Source organism: Papio anubis, chromosome 12 (genome assembly GCF_008728515.1).
Source record: "Papio anubis isolate 15944 chromosome 12, Panubis1.0, whole genome shotgun sequence".
Lineage (NCBI taxonomy): Eukaryota > Metazoa > Chordata > Mammalia > Primates > Cercopithecidae > Papio > Papio anubis.
In genome coordinates, this window is record NC_044987.1 from 7,629,348 (window position 1) to 7,648,696 (window position 19,349).

The window sequence follows — 19,349 nt, forward strand, 5'->3', positions numbered from 1 at the left end:
CTTGATAAAATGCTAACTTTAATTTTAATTTCTTAGTATCATGTTGGACTCTATGTTTATTATGTTATACTCTATTACCATCATTATTCTCTTTGATGCTCACATTGTCTGAAGTTTAACTAGGGAGGACTCCTTCAAGCCAGCTCATGACATTTTTTGATAAGCCACCATCCGTGTTTCAGCTCTCCTTTGCTTTCTGGAACAAGAAGATATTCGAGGCTGCAGACCTGTAACTAGCCGTGTCTCTAAGAAGCATTGGTTTCTTTTAGCAGGGAATGGTATTTAGGAACTAAGATCTGGATATTCTGGTAACCGTAAGTTTTGATGTCCAGATGTATCTCCTGATCCCAGGTCCCATATGCCCACTGCCTACTGGACATTTCCATGTGTGTAAGCACTACAAACTCAACATCTTAAATACACTTTTTTCTAATTCCCAAACTTGCTGTTCCTTTTATGTGCACGAGTCAAAAACCTCACAGCCAACCTTGATTCCTCTCTAATGTCTGATCCATATGTCCAAACATTGGGTCATGTGTGTTTGTCTCCTAAGTCTCTCAGCACTTGCCCACTTTTCTCACCTCTATTGCCACCACCATAGTCAAAGTTGCCATTTCTTGTCAGGATCATCTCAATAGTCTCCTAGTTTCCTTACTGCTATTCCTGTTCCCTATCCTTGTTCCTTCAGTCCACCCTCCATGTAATAACCAGAGTGATCTTACTAAAATATAAACACTTTGTTGGTTTATTGGCTTTATTGTAAAAACTAAGCTTCTTAACAAAACTTGCAAGAACTTTACTCATCTTTACTCCCTAGTCATATAAACTTATTTCAAAGTTCTGTCCCATGACTTATAAGAAGGGTACTTCTTGCACTCTCTTCACTCGACTAGCTGCTTTACTCAGCCTTTAGTTCTCAGCTTAAATGATCCTTGCTGCCTACTGTTCATACCCTCATGTAGTCCTGTCTCACTGAATCATGGCTGTTCTGTGTGATCAACAGAATACTGTGAAAGTGACAGTGTGGGATTGCTGAGGCTAGGTCGTAAAAGACATCCCCGTCTCAGCTTTAGCCTCTCTTGTGCTGCTCACTCAGTGGGGGGATGCCAGCCGCCATGCTGTGAGGGCACTCAAGCAGCCTGTGGAGAAGGGCACGTAGGCAGACACTGGTCTCGGTGCAGCAACCTGCATCATCTTGCCAGCCATGGGGATGAGCCATCTTGGAAGTAGATCCAGCTAGCTCCAGGTCAGCCTTCAGATGACATCACAAGAGATCCTGTGCCAGAACTGTCCATCTATGCCACTCCCAAATGTTTGCTACACAGAGACTATGAGGGTAATACATGTTTATTGTTGTTTTAAGCCAATTAAAAACAAGAAACCGAGTCTGGGTGTTAAGTGAGCTGATTGCTAGTGGAGTTTGTTGCTTCTAGGACATTTCAGTGGACACATCTGAGTTTAGACTGACTCCTTTCACTGGAATTAAACATCCAGGATTCTTCCTCATCTTTCCCTGTGCTATGTTTGCATACTCCTCCCTGATTCCTAACACCATCAGTATGTCTAACTCATTGGCTCAGTCCTACAACATATTCAGAATAGTTTGGGGATTACTGTACCAAAACAACCACCAGCAACAAGCCGACTAAATACGTTTAAGATGCCGTTACAGATCTTTTTTTTAGACTATCACCCACTAAGAATGTACAGTCCGAATGCTGCATTCAAAAGTTTTTGAATTAGTTATTTACTTTCTGTACAGTTAGGTTGTCAATTTGATATGTAGTTGGCTTTCTTTGTTTCATTTTATATTGAGCTTTAAGATTTGCTTTGTATTCACCCTTACTGATTTGATTTAATTTTACTTTAACATACAGTATATAAAAAATTTATATGATTTATATGTCAAAGTTATATTAAAAGATATATTCAAAGAAGTCTCAGTACCATCCCTAACCCTGCCACCCTTTTCCCACACAACCCAAATAGGCAACCATTTTCATCAGATTCTGTCATGCATCCTACTTTTTTTTTTTTTTTTTTTTTTTTGTAAAAATAAGCAAAGAAGTACATGGGTTTGGAGGGTTTTTTCTTCCTTTTTTCTTATACAAAGGATAACATACTGTATGCATTCTTTCACATCTTTCTTCCTGCCCTTAACAACATATCCTGGAAGTCATTTCTTATCCATTCATAGAGCTGCTTTATTCTTTTTTACATTGTGTGCATTGTGTTGTATGGATGTACCACAGATTATGCAACTTATCTACTACACAAGGGCAACAATAATTCCAACATTTTGTTACAATAAATAACATCTCAAAAAATTACCTTATCACTAGTGGTTCATGTTTGTGGAAGTGTATCTCAGAGTAAATCTCAACAAGAAGAACTGCTAAGTCAAAGGGTAAATGCATACTTTTCCTAGATATACCACATTCTCCTCCCTGGAGACCGATCATTTTACACTCTCTCCAGCAATTTATGAGTGTATCTCTTTCCTGACAGACTCACTGAAAATGTATGTTGTCAACCTTTAGAATTCTGCCAATCTAAGAGGTAAAAAATAGTATCTTAAGTGTAATTTTGTTTTTGTTTCTCTTATTATAAGTAAGTGAGTAATTCTTTGTATGTTTAAAAGCCATTTGCATATATTTTTCTGTGAAACATCTATTTATTTTGCTCAGGTTGCTTTCAAGTTTTTGGACTTTCATCTCTTGATTTTCAAATATTCTATATGTATTAGGGGGATATTAGCCCTTTCTCTGTAATGTCTATTGCATATACTCTTTTCAATTTAGTTACTTGTCTTTTGAATTTGTGATGTTTTTGCCATGCAAAGATTTGGGTTTTTTGTTGTTGTTGTTTGTTTGTTTGTTTGTTTTTTTGAGACAGAGTTTTGCTCTTGTTGCCCAGGCTGGAGCGCAGTGGCACAATCTCGGCTCATCGCAATCTCCGCCTCCTGGGTTCAAACGATTCTCCTGCCTCAGCCTCCCGAGTAGCTGGGATTACAGGCGCGTGCCACCACCCCTGGCTAATTTTTGTATTTTTAGTAGGGACGGGGTTTCACCATGTTGGTCAGGCTGGTCTCAAACTCCCGACCTCAGGTGGTCCACCCGCCTTGGCCTCCCAAAGTGCTGAGATTATAGGTGTGAGCCACTGTACCATACCAAAAATTTTGAGTTTTATTAGAATGAAATTTGTCAATCTTTTCATATATTAAATCTGGATTTTGAATCAGGATTAGCAAAGCTTTCTCCATACACATAAAGTAATTCATCCATGTTTTCTTCTAGTACATAAAGTAATTCACCCATGTTTTCTTTAGTACATTCATGGCTCCTTTTTTTTTTTAACATTAACTCTCTGATCTGTTTGGAGTTTATTTTGGGTGAGGATGTAAGATATAAATCCATTTTTATCTTCTCCCAAATGGCTATCCAGTTGTCCAACCCTTTATTACTTAAAGTCCATCTATTTCCCAGTACTTCTTCAATTTGGAGGCCTTCTACACTACAAGGTAAGTCCTACAGTGAATATTTGGCATGTCAAAACAGGAACCAACACATACGGGATTTTCTTTCTGTGGCTGTTCAGTATGAAACATGCAAACTGAAAGGAAGAGAGGATACTGATGAAAAGGGACCAAGAGTTTGGAGCTCAGAATTTCTAAAAGTACATATTTGCTTTATATTTTTAAGCAATACATGATCATGGCAAAGATTTCAAATAGTATGAAAGTTGCACAGCGAAAGATAAAATCATCTTTCTATATCAGAGTACAGCCTCTCTAGAAGAAACCACTGTTGTCAGTTTCTTATGCATCCATCCAAATATGATATATGCCTTTGCAGAGAGAGAGAAAATGACAGACAGACAGAGAGAGAGAGAGAGAGAGACTTTAAATGAAAAAGGAGGGGCCGGGCGCGGTGGCTCAAGCCTGTAATCCCAGCACTTTGGGAGGCCGAGACGGGCGGATCACGAGGTCAGGAGATCGAGACCATCCTGGCGAACACGGTGAAACCCCGTCTCTACTAAAAAATACAAAAAACTAGCCGGGCGCGGTGGCGGGCGCCTGTAGTCCCAGCTACTCGGGAGGCTGAGGCAGGAGAATGGCGTAAACCCGGGAGGCGGAGCTTGCAGTGAGCTGAGATCCGGCCATTGCACTGCAGCCTGGGCGGCAGAGCGAGACTCCGTCTCAAAAAAAAAAAAAAAGAAAAAGGAGACAAATGAATTAATTCATACCTAATGAGAGACCCTTGGGTTCTAAGCACACACACATTGTCACGCTTTATCTCACAATGGTCCTCTGGGTTCTATGTTTTTATTCCATCTCACAGATGAGGAATTGAGGTTCAGAGAGGTAAAGTGACTTGTTCAGAGATCTCAGCTAGTAAGTATAGGATGCAGATTTGAATTTCCACTGTCTTCTCTGCACCATGATGTGAACATGCAGGGAGTGGGTGGTCACCACATGGAAATGGCTATTTGGAACTCTTGGAGGCACACTAAGAGCAGTGTTTACAGCCCCCCAAAACGATTTGTCAGTAGGAGGAAAGGGGTATCCGAGCTGTGCCAAGAAATTAACATATTATTTCATATTCTTGTGCTACTTGTCAGGAGCTCTTGATGATGGTAAGGGTGGCCTGAAACCTCCCATCCTCAAACACTTTGAAATTTTTGTAAGCCTTGCTACCAGGAGAGAAAAAAAAAATCAAAAGAAATACCGAATTGTGTCAAGAAATGTTAGCAGCTATGACTCAAAGATTTATAGGGGGGCAGATCTGTTGACTCAGAAGGGTCCATTTCTTAGTCACTTAGCAGCTTTTGCCACACTTTAATATTTTAGAGAAAGAAAGAGATTTACAAAGTGGTAGGGGGAGGTAAAAATAAAAGATTGCAACAGAAGGATTTGCTTCACAACAGCAGTTCGTGGCAGCATGCAAGGAAAATATAGAGGAGAAAGCATTGTTATGCTAGTCCAGAGAGAGGATTTTTGAATAGGAAGTAGACGGGTGTCAATTTCTGTATATTACAACATTCAAAACACGGTTCCATTCTCACAGAACTTCTCTCTATTGTAGTGAAAATGTATTTTCTTTCTTATCCTTATGAATTACAGACTCTGTAGAAAAGTATGTGTTAAAAGCAGGGGTTATGGAGTGTGGGGGGTGCACCTCCCCTGGAAAGTTCACAGGCTGTTTTCGGCTCCCTGGGGATTTTATTGGTGTAGACTAAGATCCTTGAACTACTTCATTCCCTAAAATACTGGAATGCTTTATTGGGATGGGACTTTCCAATAAGCACTTTATTGGGGAATGTCAGAGATCAAGTTCATGACCATCCTATCTATTCCCATCCCATCCCCTATCTACTAATCCCCAACTGTCACCACCACAAAAGATTGTGGAAGCAATCGAATTCAAGATTCTGTCCCTGAGTACTACATGTCTTCATTCCGTCTATTCTGTTCCCCAACTGCAACCTGCATTTCTCTTGCCTCGCATGGATGCCCATCTTTGCATGGATGCCCGCCTTTGCCTGGATGTCTGTATTTGCCTAGACATCCATCTTTGCATGGATACTCATCTTTTTGCATGGATGCCCATCATTTTGCATAGGTGCTCATCTTTGCATGGATACCCATCTTTCTGCATGGATGCCCACCTTCTCATGTATGCTCATCTTTTTGCACGGTTGCCCATATTTTTTGCATGGATGCCCGTCTTTGCATAGATCTCCATGCAATCAGCTGTTTTCTCAAGGACAGGCTCTACCCCAGCATTTACCCTCTGACCCCTCAGCCTTCCTTTTCTCCATCCTTTACCTAATTTCCTTCAACTTCTTCTCAATTCAGATTCTAGCCAATGAAATATGCTCTTCTCACTTAGATCTTCTTATCTCTACAGTCAGTATTTCTCTGTTCTTCCTAGCAAGGTTCCACCCCCCTTCCCATTTAAAAATTTTGTTAAAAATCCATGACTTATAGCAAATATCCCTTGAATTTTCCAAATGTTTCAAATAACTCCATTCTCACCCCTTAGCAACTGTCTATCAATCCATCAACTAGCATATTTATTAGACACTTGCTATGTGCTAGACATTGTGCTAATATCAGGGAAAGTGACATTTGTACAGTGCTTTCCAGTTCGGAAGGCATTTTCACATCACTTTTCCTACTTGATCTCCACAACAACCCCCAAGGTAGGAAGGGCAGAAATAATTACTAATCCCATATTGCAGATTAGAAAGCTAAAGCCCAGAGAGTCCGATGGCTTCTAGGAAGTGGCAAAGCCAAAATTTCAAACACACATCTTGTTTAAAAGCTTAGGCACTGGGTATTAACCATAAAGCATTATGCACGTGCCCCTCCCCCCAGCCCCTACCTGACACGCACCATCTATTTTTATAGTTTTCATTAGTTGTAAGCATGTTTTTCTCTGTTTTTCTAAAGTGTTTGTTCTGTTTTCCCTTTAATCGATAAGGTCCCCATGGACTGGAGCTCAGAGTGGCTCTGTGAGCTTGGTGCTGAAAGGGGTAAGGAAAGTCAAATAAATCCACAATTCTTATGGGCAAAGCTGGATAAAGGTTTCAGTGTGCACAGATGCAGTCCCATCTGAAATGGGAGCGTGAGGCATCTTGAGCCAGTGCAGGTGGGCTCCCTGGTATTTTACCCATTTAATAAGTATTAGCGTTTTCTGAAGCAATTTCCATTCTGTCAACACAGCACTGAATAAATCAGCTATGCAGTCTCCATCTCAGTCACATTCCCTCCCCTTCACACAAAAGCTAGTGGTACATGAAAAGCCCCCATAGTGGGCATATAATTATCATCCAACTGCAAACCCATTTCTCAAGGATCCTTCCCCATTGCTAGAGAGCTGGATTAATCAGCATGGCTCGCAGTGGCTTTTGCATCTCTTAATTTACTACCAAACACTCCTTCTCTCCTGAGACAAGATGTTTTGTTACGTGTAATTAGACCATGTACGCAGTCCTATGTGGGACTTGTTATTTTTGCACAGGAGGATTACGGAGCTGTCTCCAGGTGGGGAATGGTGACATGCTGTATGAACAAAGGTATGCTGTGTGTTCATTTGCAAACCTCCACCAGAGTGGCACGGGCTCTGTTGGGGAGATGTTAGGGCTGTAGACACACGTGAGCTCAGCTCCTCTGATTAATTGTCTGGGGCCCAGAGGTTCAGAAGATAATGGCTGAAGCATATGGCTTCTCCTGCTTCTAAGGTTGTCTGTCTCCTGAGAGCAAGGCCAGGAACAGTCACCACAGGGCTGAAGGGCCTGGCAGTGTCTTGGGCACCAGCCTTCCTGGGATACAGGCAGGAGGCTGGAAAATCTCTATGTAGAGCTGCCTCTGATTTTAGGGAAAGTGGAGGGGGCTGGGCTTTGAAGGAGTGTCCCTGAGGGCCTTGCTCCCTGATCCTGGCACTTTTCCTTATGACAGTTCAGCCCCCTCCTAATACTCAGCATCCCCTGAAACGAAACTCTTGAAGCACTCTATTACACCAGAAGCAAAATGAAAAGAGAGGACTGAAGCACTGCAGCCTGTTTCAAAAACTCTTCACTGACTTGCTTGGAACCTCCACTCATGACTCAAATTGTACTAGAAAAAGCTGTTTAGCATTAGAGCCAGTCAGTGAAAAATATACTATGTTTACTTTTTCCCTCGGCTGTTTTGATTTTCCTATTAATGATCAAGAAGAAGGGTCTCCCAGAATCACTTAGGATCTAGTGTTTTACAGAAGCCAGAAGCATGCTGGTGGGACTGGAGGAGAAAGACGTTCAACAGCAACCACCAGGCCATCATTAGGGGGCACTAGGGTGTAGAAAGGCTTCAGATCAAAGGTTCCTGGTTCCTACTTGATCACTCACTAGCTATGTGACCTTGGGCAAGTCACCTAGCTCTCTGAGTCTCCATCCCTTCGTACATCTGAGGATGATGATAGCAATAGCATCTGACCTACCTCTGGGGCCTTGGTAAAGATTAAATGTGATCATGGAAGTGAAAGAGCTTCGTAAACCATATTCCTCTATACAAAGGACTGTCCTTGTTATTAATAATAACGGCCCTTCCTGCTGATAATAGCTCTCATCTGGGAGTTGGGGTGGGGTTGCTGTTCCAGCAGTGCCCGTCTCCGTTACAGCGGAGCCCTTTGTGAAGAAACAGCACCGAGGAGTGACTCGCATGTGCCCTGTCACTCACCAGGTGACATCTCAGGAGACAGCAGTCCAAGGTGCTGAGGAGAAGAGACGTGGCATCCTGCCCCTCAGGTTTGACACAGCATAATTGTTTTGACATATGATGGAATTTGTCCTCGCATGGGTCAGGATAAAAGCACAATACTGATGCTTTTCATCTAATTTCAATTACAGTCATTAAAACCCTTACTCCTGAGTCAAACCTTTCCAAAAAGCCATCAATGACAGCCCATTACGGATGAGTTATTTATAGTGGTGCATGTTAATTTTACAGTACCACAGACCAATGATTCATGGCTTGGCATTAGTGAGAGACATCATTCACTGGGCTGAGTGATCCCTGACATAACAAGCACCGCTCTGTATCTCTGCAGGGACGACTCAAGGCCTCAGACTTAGAGGTCTGCCCCTGTCCAGCACAGAATAGCCAGAGCATCTGAGCCTTGACCCACTACCCAAGGAGACATTCTGCCCTATGGAAGGAAGAATGGGACCATTTGCTTGGGGATTGGAGTGTAACATCCAGAGGCTGTCTGGCCGAGATGATATTTGGCTTGAGCCAGACATTTGACTTTTCTTCTCATATTTATATCTATTCGTATGGGCCTTTAGGAGACCTCATATTATTTGCTACTATTCAATAACTTGGAAGAGGTATCTGATACTAACGTGGACTTGATGGAAAAAGATGTCTCTGGGGCCATAGAAAGCCCAGAATCCTTTTATCCAAACTGCTTCCACCTCAGGCTCATAAGTGCCACTTTGACCGATCAATAGCGGGCCTCTTGATTCTTGGTCTATTTGTAGCTGAAATTCTCCCCCTTGATTAAAAATTCACCAAGAGGCAGCCTGATGTGACATTTATGAGTTCCTGGAAGTCCATAAATGTTGAATGTTAGAAATTAGCACCAAGTCATTCAGATAATAAAAAGCAATAAGCAAGCAAGAGGACTAATACTCAACACTCCTATATTTTCATTGTCTATCTGTGCAACCTCAAAGCAAAGTGGAACTAAAATTTGATACAAAGCACTTCTGTGTTTGACATAACCTTCATGCCAATCCCTGCCTCTAAATTAAACCCCCTTCTAAATAAAGTGGAAATAGCCTTGATGAAACTGTCTGACTCCCCTATTTCCTTCCAACTTTGTAACACTTTGTCAGATAGTAGCTTGTCCAAGGTCCCTGCTCTATTTTAACACCAGCCATGATAACAAACATGGAAATTGATTAATTCTTCTCCTTCTTTGTATAATAGTATCTCTGCAATCATTGGGAAGGTAGGTTGGTAAAAATAAATGTGTGACCTCATTATTTTGGAGTTTTCAACCACAAGACTGCTTCATACAATACCTAATGAATATTTTTTTCAAGTTACTTCCTACCCACATCCAGCCCTTTCCTGAACCTCTGTTCCCTTCTTTTAGTGGTTTCTTCCGATATTTCTCTAATGTTCCCTCTGTAGACCTTCTAAGGCATTGATCATGTTCTGGGATCTTTCCGCACTGCCTGGGAGATGTTGTCTAGTCCAGGTTGGAGTCAATGAAGAGAAAGAGAAAGTTAAATACTAAAGCTCTAATCAAGTAGCCCAAATGCTGTTCTACCTATTTTACTGCATGTCCATCCAGAGAGTGGTTTGTATATGGAATTTCAATTCTGATTGGTTGCTGGTACATTTTACAAAATATAATGAAACAATTCCTCTTGACTTGCAGATGTGAAAATGTAGAAATATGCTGCATTATGTCCTGATGAAGGGAAGAGCAGTGATAAGAGGACTAGAGCCAAGTATTTGGGGTTGACTCTAAGCTCTACCATTTACTAGGTTTATGACCTTGTTCCTTGACCTCTCTATGCATGAATTTTGTCCTCTGTAAAATGGGGCTATGATGGTACCTGTCTTATGGGGGTTGTTATGAGAGAGTAAATGAGCCAATATTTGAGGACATTACCCAGCAGGTACTAAATACTGTATAAATGTTTGCTAAATAAGAAATTTTTTACTTTGAAAAATATTTTACAAAATGCCACTGCCCACTGTGTGACATAGTGTTAGGCACTGTGAAAATGTAGGAAATTGACAAAACATTATGTCAGCCATTGAGGACAGTTTCTGGAGAGGGAGAGAAGAACACTCAAATAACTGAAGGAGCCAAGCTGGCATGAGCTCTATGCAGGTCTACTCACACAAATGTGATGAAAATACAGAGTAGGGTAGGACTGCTAGGGCTCTGAGAGGACTGAGAAGATTGCACAGAGGAAATGGCATTTAAGTTGTTCCTTAAAAGATGAGCAGCATTTCCAAGGGCAGGATAGACAGACAATGGGGAGCAGTGGTAGAAGACTATTCCATGTGTGCCCAGCATGAACACGAAACCAAATTGCTACCACCCTCCACATTTATCAATCCCATATCTATCTCCTCTACCACTCCCTGCCAGGTCTATCTGCCTTTCTTCCTTGTTTCTACCTGTTCTTCCACTTGCAAATCTACCCCCGGCCTCTCTTTTCCTCCAATTCTTTTCTTCTTATTTTATCTCTCTTGTAATCTCAAAACCAATGCAGGCAATTTTTAAATAATCAAATAATATATGGAAAGGTATAAAATGAAAAGCAAAATCTTCTTTCTCCACCTCCTACTCCCTAGAGGTAAGGACTGTGTCACAGATATAAAACATGGACACAAATTCTTGACACTTCTGTCTCTGAAAGGCAGAGTTTATTTCCCTCCCCTTGAATCTGTGTAGGCTTACACTGCTTCAACGCATGGAGTAGTGTAGAAGTGATGCTGTGTCTTCCAAATCTGTCATGAAAGACCACAAAGCATCTACCTTGTTCACCCAACACTCTGTCTGGGAGCGTTGAGTTGCCATATAAAAAACTCAGCCTTGTTGGAGAGGCTACATTCTGGCACACTGGGCCCAGCCTTTCAACCCCAGCACTTGTAGAGCTACTTATCTTAGTTAACATATTCCATTACACAAATATACCACAATCTATCTAAACACTCTTCTAATGATAAATATTATAGTAGCTTTCAGTTTTGTGCTATTATCAATAATGCAGCAATGAACATTCTTCTCCATACATTTTTGTGCATTATGTAAGTACTTCTGCAGGACAAACTCCCAGAAATAACATTGCTGAACCAAATAGTATGAGATTTTTTATATTTATTTATTTATTTATTTTTGTGATGGAGTCTTGCTCTGTTGCCCAGGCTGGAATACAGTGGCACGATCTCAGCTCACTGCAAGCTCTGCCTCCTGGGTTCATGCTATTCTTCTGCCTCAGCCTCCCGAGTAGCTGGGACTGCAGGGGCTTGCCACCACACCCGGCTAATTTTTTTGTATTTTTTAGTAGAGACAGGGTTTCACCATGTTAGCCAGGATGGTCTCAATCTCCTGACCTCGTGACCCACCCGCCTCAGCCACCCAAAGTGCTAGGATTACAGGCGTGAGCCACTGTGCCCAGCCCAGTATGTGATTTTTTTAAAAAAAAAATTGGGGCATTGATATCATCCAATTGCCCTCCAAATAAGCTGTGCCAGTTTAGACTTCTGATGGTACATAAGAATGTCAGTTTCCCTGTATCCTTACCAACACTGAGTATTATCAAACTTTTTAATCTTTATCTTTCTGATGTTGTCTCTGCCTTCATTATGATGTGCCACAACTGGATGCCTTGTAAGTGAACTATCCTAAGTATAATGTGACCTAGCCTGCAAACTATAGAGCTCAGGTACATGTGGGAGGGGGGTTATTCAAGATGGTAAAGGAAAAAGTTAATGTAAAACGACAAGCTGTCAACAGCTCAGGTGAATGAGCATTCATTTAGCATAAAGATGAGCCACAGAACATCACAGACTTGCAGGGCAAATGTGTCAGGACATAATGAAATTCAGCTCAATGACATTCTGCTAATGGCAAGTAGTATATGAAGTCCAGAATGACCCAGTTGGTTGGGGATGTAAGGAGTGCGGAAGGGAGGAAAAAAATGAAGTTCTCAGTTAATCAAAATGCTCACTGGACAGCTGGCTATAAATGGAACATTTTGCAATGATTGATTTCAACCTGGATGATTCTAAGGGACATTCAAGAATAGTGCTTCTCAAACCTAGCTGCCCAGCAATATGACCTGGAGTGTTTTTTCAGAAAAATAGATATTTATTTTCCTCACATTCACCCCCAAACACACATGCACTCAGTCACCACAGATTCTGATTCAGTTGGTCTGCATTTTCAACAAGGCCATCAGGTGGTTCTGAGACAGAACAAAGACAGGATCTCACTCCGTTGCCCAGGCTGGAGTGCAGTGGCATGATCAGGGCTCACTGCAGCCTTGACTTCCTAGGCTTAAGTGATCCTCCCAACTCAGCCTCCCAAGCAGCTAGAAGTACAGGCATGCACCAACATGCCTGGCTAAATTTTGTAAGGAAAATTTTTGTAGAGTAAAAAATTGAGCTTGCATCAGAATCACATTGGAGACTTACTAAAACACAGATTGCTCAACCTCATGGCCAGAGCTTCTGATTCAGTAAATCAGCAGTGGGACATGAGAACGTGCATTTAAAACAAGCTCCCTGATGATGCCAGTCCCGAGATGCACCTTGAGGACCTTTGACACACCAGCAGCAGCAGAAGCAGCAGCAGCAGCAGTAGCAACACCCGGGAGCTTCATGAAAATGTAGAATCACAAGCCCCTACCACTACCCATGATGCCCACCGGTAAAGGCAATCATAATATCCTTTCTACTTCACAGAGTTTCTGATAAGTAGTGGTGCTTCCCCAACTTGTCTGTACATGGGGTCACCTGCAGAGCTTCAAAAATTAGTAGTGTCTGGTACCCCAAATATTGTGATTTAATTGGTCTGGGTGTGTGTCCTGTGCTTAGACTTTCTTTTTAAAGACCCTCAGGTGATTGTAAAGTGCCAGCAAGTTTGGAAATCACTGGTATAGGCCATATTGATTGAGTGCCGGCAATGAGGTAGGAGAGAAACTGTTGTATTTTGAAGAATTCAAGTGAGCCACCTCTCAATTGATTATTTATTTATTTATTCATGTGTGTATAATTACTAAGGACAGACTGTGCCAGTGCTATGCTAGGTCCATAAGACTCAAAGAGGAATAGCACAGCCCCTGCTCTCATAGGGTTTCTAGTCTACAAGAGGAGATGCAGACGGGTAAACAGACAACCAAGGCACAGTGTAATCGTTCTATGATAGTGCTGTGGGACGTATGAGGGACGGGCACAGGGCCGTAAGTCTTGCGTGCAATTACATGTCTCAGATTCAGGAAATCGGGTGGGAGTTCTGACATGAAGCGCATATTGTGTTCACTCATTCATTTTTTATTCATTCATTCAAAAAATATTTAATGAGCATGGGTGTCATGCACCCATCATTGAGCTAACTGCTGAGTAAATTACAAATGAAGCAGCAGACTCAGTAAACATAGAACTCATGCTCCGCTCAGAATTTTTGAACTTTCTAGTAGAGTAGATATTTCTTGTCTTTACCTGCTTGTTATTCATTTTTACTTCTGGTACCAGCACTCAGAATTGGAAAACAACTTGTCCACAGTCCGTGTTGTCTGGGGAATCTCCTCTATTTTCTCCAGTCTATCAAGTCTGCTTGACTCCTTTCATATCTTGGGAATTAAACCAGGTATGTGTGTAGGGATGGAATTATTGGCTATCTTGTGACCAATGGATGGAGGGTAAGAATGAAGCCAGCGTGAAAGACAGAGCCAGGAAGCAGAGACTGCATCTGATGACACTATTTGCCCAGATGAAACCATGCCTCTATCTTTGCTACACAGACTAATAAATTCCCTTTGGGGCCTAATCCAGTTTGAGTGAGCTATTCTGTTATTTGCAACTCAAAGAGTCCTAACTGCTAGACCTAAAATGGATTTTTCTGGAGTATTTGCTTTTGTGATTGAAATATAAATAAGCCCATTAATATCTGTTCATGAAATGCTCTGTTTCCTGTTTTACAAAAATACGTTTTGTAGAGATTCTATTCTAATGTCTTGAGGTGTATAAATGGTATTCTGTAAAGTAAATCAGATCACGAGCTCAATATGTTCTTAAGAAAAATTATTTAAATGGTGCTACACCTAGTTAGCAGCTGCCAGCCAGAGCTCAGAGAGCATATGGAGAGAAAGATTCCAGGTTGTTCTATTCGCCTTCTAACAAAAACTTGAGAAACCTTCTAGGTTTGAAGAGAGTGGGCTGGGAGCTTTCACTTTCTGGGTAGCATTGCTGCGTGATTGGGAATCACAGACGAAGAGGAGCCAGTGAAATGCTGCGAAGATTGTGAATTGAGCTAGAAGACAGATTGTTAAACTAAGGCTATCTCTTCACCAAGTATTGCTGGTCCTTCTTCTAAGCGTCTCTCAAATTGTTCTCTCATTTCCAAACATCCTCACATTTTTGTCCAAATTCTCATCATGGCTAGCTTAAACTAATGTAAAAACCTTTCAATTATTCTTCCGACTCTGAAGGAATAGCATTTCCGCCTCCAGGCACACCCTCAGTCCTTCCTCCACACTACTGCCAGAGTGAGCCAATCACACTATCAATGTAGAAACCTTCATATTTGTCCCCTCACCAACAGAATAAGGTCTATGATTTCTGCCAAGGTATATTTATTCTACCTCTATCTATCTAGCAAACCTCTACATCCAGTTCCCAGAATGTGCTAGGCTGCTTCAAGTATCTGTGCCTATGGTCATTGCATCCTTACTGTCTAGAAGCCCGCTAGGAAAATTCCTCTTCACCTTAAAAAATACAGTCAGACATTCCTTCTTTAGGAAGCCTTTCCTTGAATCCCTCTACCCTTAAAGTTAATCTCCCCTCGTCTGTACTTCATTGGTAATTTCTACATAGAGTTTTATTCCCTAACATTCTGTTGTTATATGTTTGTCCTTTTGTCTAAATTTGAGCCCCTTTAAGATAGAGACAGTTTCTTATTTATTTCCCCATCTCTAGTACTGAGCATAGTGCCTGACACATACTAAGCACTCAGTAAATGTTCAATGAATGAAGTTGCTTGCCTCTGTCTCCAAGTCAGTATTAGGGACAATTTAGAAAGGAGCATTCTAGCAATCTAAGATCAGATCAGAATTAGGTAAGGATGGAATGGATAATAACTAAGAATTAGTGATAAAAGTTTATCCACATGTTGTCTTCTCCAAAAGATGATCTAATTTAGTATGTAAGCCTTACTATATTTCGCTTTTGCATTGGAAGTAATATATTGTGACTAATATCTAAAAAGCATGTATTTTTAAAGTGTGTAGGTTTGAGTTGAAATCTGCATAAAAATTTCAAAAACACACATACATATACCCAAACATCTTCTAGTTCATTCTAGGAGAAAATGAGATTCTAATTACTTACTCTAAATTAAGTAAAAATATCTAAGAAAAAAATATTTTTTTTAAAAAAAAGACATTGCCTAATTCCTGTGCATGCAAAATTAAAATTAACTAGCTGAGATCACCTAGGCTGAATCCAGAAAGGTCAGGATGAGCAAAGGAAGAGAGCAAATCTTTGTCATGACACTGCCATTGGATTCAGGTGACTGGCTTCCTGAGTGGTGATGTTCAAGCAATCCTGCCCAGAGACGGGGGCATAAACCACATGGCCCTTCAATATTTCATCTGCATCTACATTCACTCTTGTTGGATGAGCATTGAACCTGGTTTGTGTTCATTCCTGGTAGAGTTACAGCATCATGTTAAACTAGCTACAGTAAAACAAGGGAAAAAAAGCAAGCGATAGGGAAATGGAGATTGCCTTGTAAAACTGGCAAGGACTTTCACTTGGTTTTTGCTGGCGTGCTTAAATTCAAGGCTTGTTTTAATGTTCCAGGAGCTCTATTTTGCTATTGACTGACACTCAGTGGAAAAGGCAAGGAGTTCAGGGGGCAATTTTTCCCCATTTTACTTCCTTGTTTAGCATGTGAATTCTGTGGTTAACATAATGAGATTAACTTCATTCTGCAGTGGAAGTGTGACTTCCCCCATGCCAAGACCACCAATCATGTTCATAAGTACAATAAGTACTTGTCTAAAAATCCAGCAATCAAGAGACAAATATAACGACCTGGAATTTCTGGATTCTCCACCAATCTAATTACAATGGCAGTGAGAGGACATGTACCTAATTAAACTGCCAATCACACCAAAATGATATGCCTCCTATTTATGCAAATATTTACTCCTCGTGGCTCGAACCAGCCATTTTGGCAGGGGAGGCAGCAACTGGTAATTAAAAAACAAGTGGGATCAGGTGTCTCCACAAACAAAGTAAAGTGACTTTGCTTTACTTAGAGGCTAAAATACATTTGATTCTTTTTTTTTTTTTCAAAAAAAAATTATCTTTTTAATAAAAAAGGCACATGTCATAATATATGGCTCAATCAATTTTCCAAATTGAATACACCCAATTATTAGCACCTCACAAGTCCACCTCTCTCCCTTTCCAGGAACTGGCCCTTCTCTTCCCAAGGGTAACAACTATCCTAACTTCTGTTAGAACGATTCAGTTTGGACTGTTTTTGTCCTTTATGTGAATGGAATCATACAGAATGTGCTCTTTAAATGTGTGTCCTCTGTCACTCAGCATGACATGGTGAGGTCTACGCCTGCTGTTGTGTGTTACATCATTCACTCCCACTGCTGTGCAGTCTCACTGGCCGGTTGTACCACAATTCATTTATCAGGGCTGCTGTTGGCATTTCACTTGTTTCCTGTTTGGGATTCTTGTAAGTAGTGCTCCCATTAACATTCTAGAACATGCCTTTTGGTGAAATATGTTCACAGTTTCTGTTGGGTACCTACATAGGGTGGTAGTTACTGGTTCATAGGTAACTCCTATCTTCAGCTTTCACTGATGCTGTCATACAGCTTTCCAAAGTGGCTGTAGCAATTCACACTTCGACAGGCATGGTGACGCCAGCTACCACTTGAACACTTCTGGCATTCATCTTCACAGCAGACCCTTTTTCAGATGAGGAAGCTGAGGCTAGGGGATGCATCAAAGATAATACCAGGTAACAGCTGCAGCTGCAACCTGGGCCCTTGTCCCTGGAAAGCTGGAGCTCTTAATCCCTGTGTTCACGGCCTCCCAGATGTTTTGATTTGGTGTAAGGTGCTGAATACACCTTATTCTTCATCTAACTCCTGAGCTCCTTTCTCTCTTCTTTCTGCTTTATTTCATTCTGTAGGGTTTGATGGCTTTACTCACCCCTACCAATCCTTTTCATTCTCTTCAATTTCTCAATCCAAGTGACAAAAACTTCGCTTGACTTGCAGGGAACTACATTGTCATTTTCCTTCCATCTCAGCTGCCTCCTCCTCACTTTCTCAACCTCTGAATGTGGAAGTGCCCCAGGACTACCCTTTGGCCACCCTGCCTTCTCCCTTGGTGACCGTGGTGAATACTACTACCCAGTACACCAAATGTATCTCCCTCTCTGGCTTCCAAGTGCATGGTTGGGTCCTGTTTCCTTTATCTCCCGACACCTCTTATACTTGGCTAGGGCCATGTGGCTAGTTTTGTCAATGATTGTGAGCAAAAGTGACACACGTCTCTTCTGAACTAGAATTTCATTGCTGAAGCAAACCCTCCCAAGTTCTCTTGCCTCTCCTTGTCTTGTCCACCTGAGTCCTGGAGTGAGGAAAGTGGGGCAGAGCTCTAGTCAAACCAGGTGGACATACAGTATAAACAAGAAAGAACGATTTTGAAGTTACAGGCCACTAAGAGTTGAAGCAGATTCATTGCTATAGCATAAACAAGTTTATTCTGATACAATAAAAACATTTAGTATTGTGAATTTAGTTATAATCTATATTTTCATGATTCCCAAATTGTATCTATTGGTTGATCCTGAGCCCTGAACTCCTGACCCATTTATCCTACTGTCTTCTCTGAATCCTCTCTGGGAACACTAATATACACCTCAAAATTGTCAGGTCCAAAATGGAATTCTTGATCTCCCCCCATCCCCCAAACTTGGATCATCTATAATCTTCCACATCTCAGTTAATCACAGCTAAAATACTTTCATTGCTTAGGCTCAGAATGCAGCGGTATTCTTGTCTCTTCTCTCTTGCTTATGCCCCACAATGAATTCATCAGTAAATCATGCATGCGGGCTTACTTTGAAAATATATCCCGAATCTGACCTCATTCCCACCTTGGTTATCTAATTCTAGATAACATAGGTTTTTGAAAATTCATTCTTCTACATAATGGCATTTTTACCACCCTTTCTTTGAAACTTTCTCACAACACTCCGTCTTATTCTGCCCCCGACCTATGTACATGACATCGTTTCACCCTGGTTCTTCTTTCTTTCTTTGTAATTCTCAGGCCACGTTTTCTCTCTCACTTTAGCTTCCTAATCTTTTCAGTGTTCTATTTCCATGAGAAAGTAAGTGCCCTATATGGCTCTAATTTTTATTTTTATTCCTGTCTCACAAAATGTATGTATAACAATGATAGTACTGAGAATGATTTCAGGAGGTATACGAATGAGTATTTGTATTTTAACAGTCATGATTTTATTTTAATGTGTCTGAGACAAAATATAACTAGCATATAAAGCCCGAGATTTCACAGATATTATTGCTTAGATGAAGGCAAATAAATCAGTTTAAGTTGAATTAAAGTAAAAATTAAATCAACAATACTACAGTAGGTATGAGATGGGGAAAATGTAAATAGTACACAAATGGAGATAAGGAAACTTCGAAGAGTAAACTCAGTCCATTCTCTTTAGCGGATCAATAATTCTGATGGTCACCTGGAAAGATCCAGTGGGATGGCCCCCCATACCCTCAACATTAGGAAATAAATCTCAGATTGGCTTTTCCTGTGAAACCAGTTCCTCCTCTTATTCAGTGATGCCCCTATTTCAGTAGGTCAAGTCCAACAGCTAGAAGTCATTTGGGGCTCATTTCTCTCTTGTGTCCTCTTTATTCACTAAATGTTTAAACACTGAAATGTCTATCACATTTGCCCTTTCCTTTTATTCTCATTAACATCATTCTAAGCGATGACCCAATTACCTCATACCAAGATCATTGCAATGACCTCCAAACAATTCTCCTGCTTCCCT

The 19,349-nt window shown here is 41.1% G+C and overlaps 1 long non-coding RNA gene across 8 annotated transcripts in view; it reads right to left on the reverse strand.

Moving 5' to 3' along the window:
• LOC103877996 overlaps positions 1-19,349 on the reverse strand; it is a 39,898-nt gene that overhangs the window by 3,679 nt on the left and 16,870 nt on the right. For 5 of the 8 annotated variants that reach the window (XR_004177304.1, XR_004177307.1, XR_004177306.1 and 2 more), the window contains one exon: positions 104-196. The exons of 2 other annotated variants lie outside the window; for them this stretch is intronic. This is a non-coding gene — a long non-coding RNA (uncharacterized LOC103877996). Of the gene's footprint in view, positions 1-78; positions 197-19,349 lie in introns of all 8 variants that reach the window. One more of the 8 variants, XR_004177305.1, reaches the window with a different exon arrangement.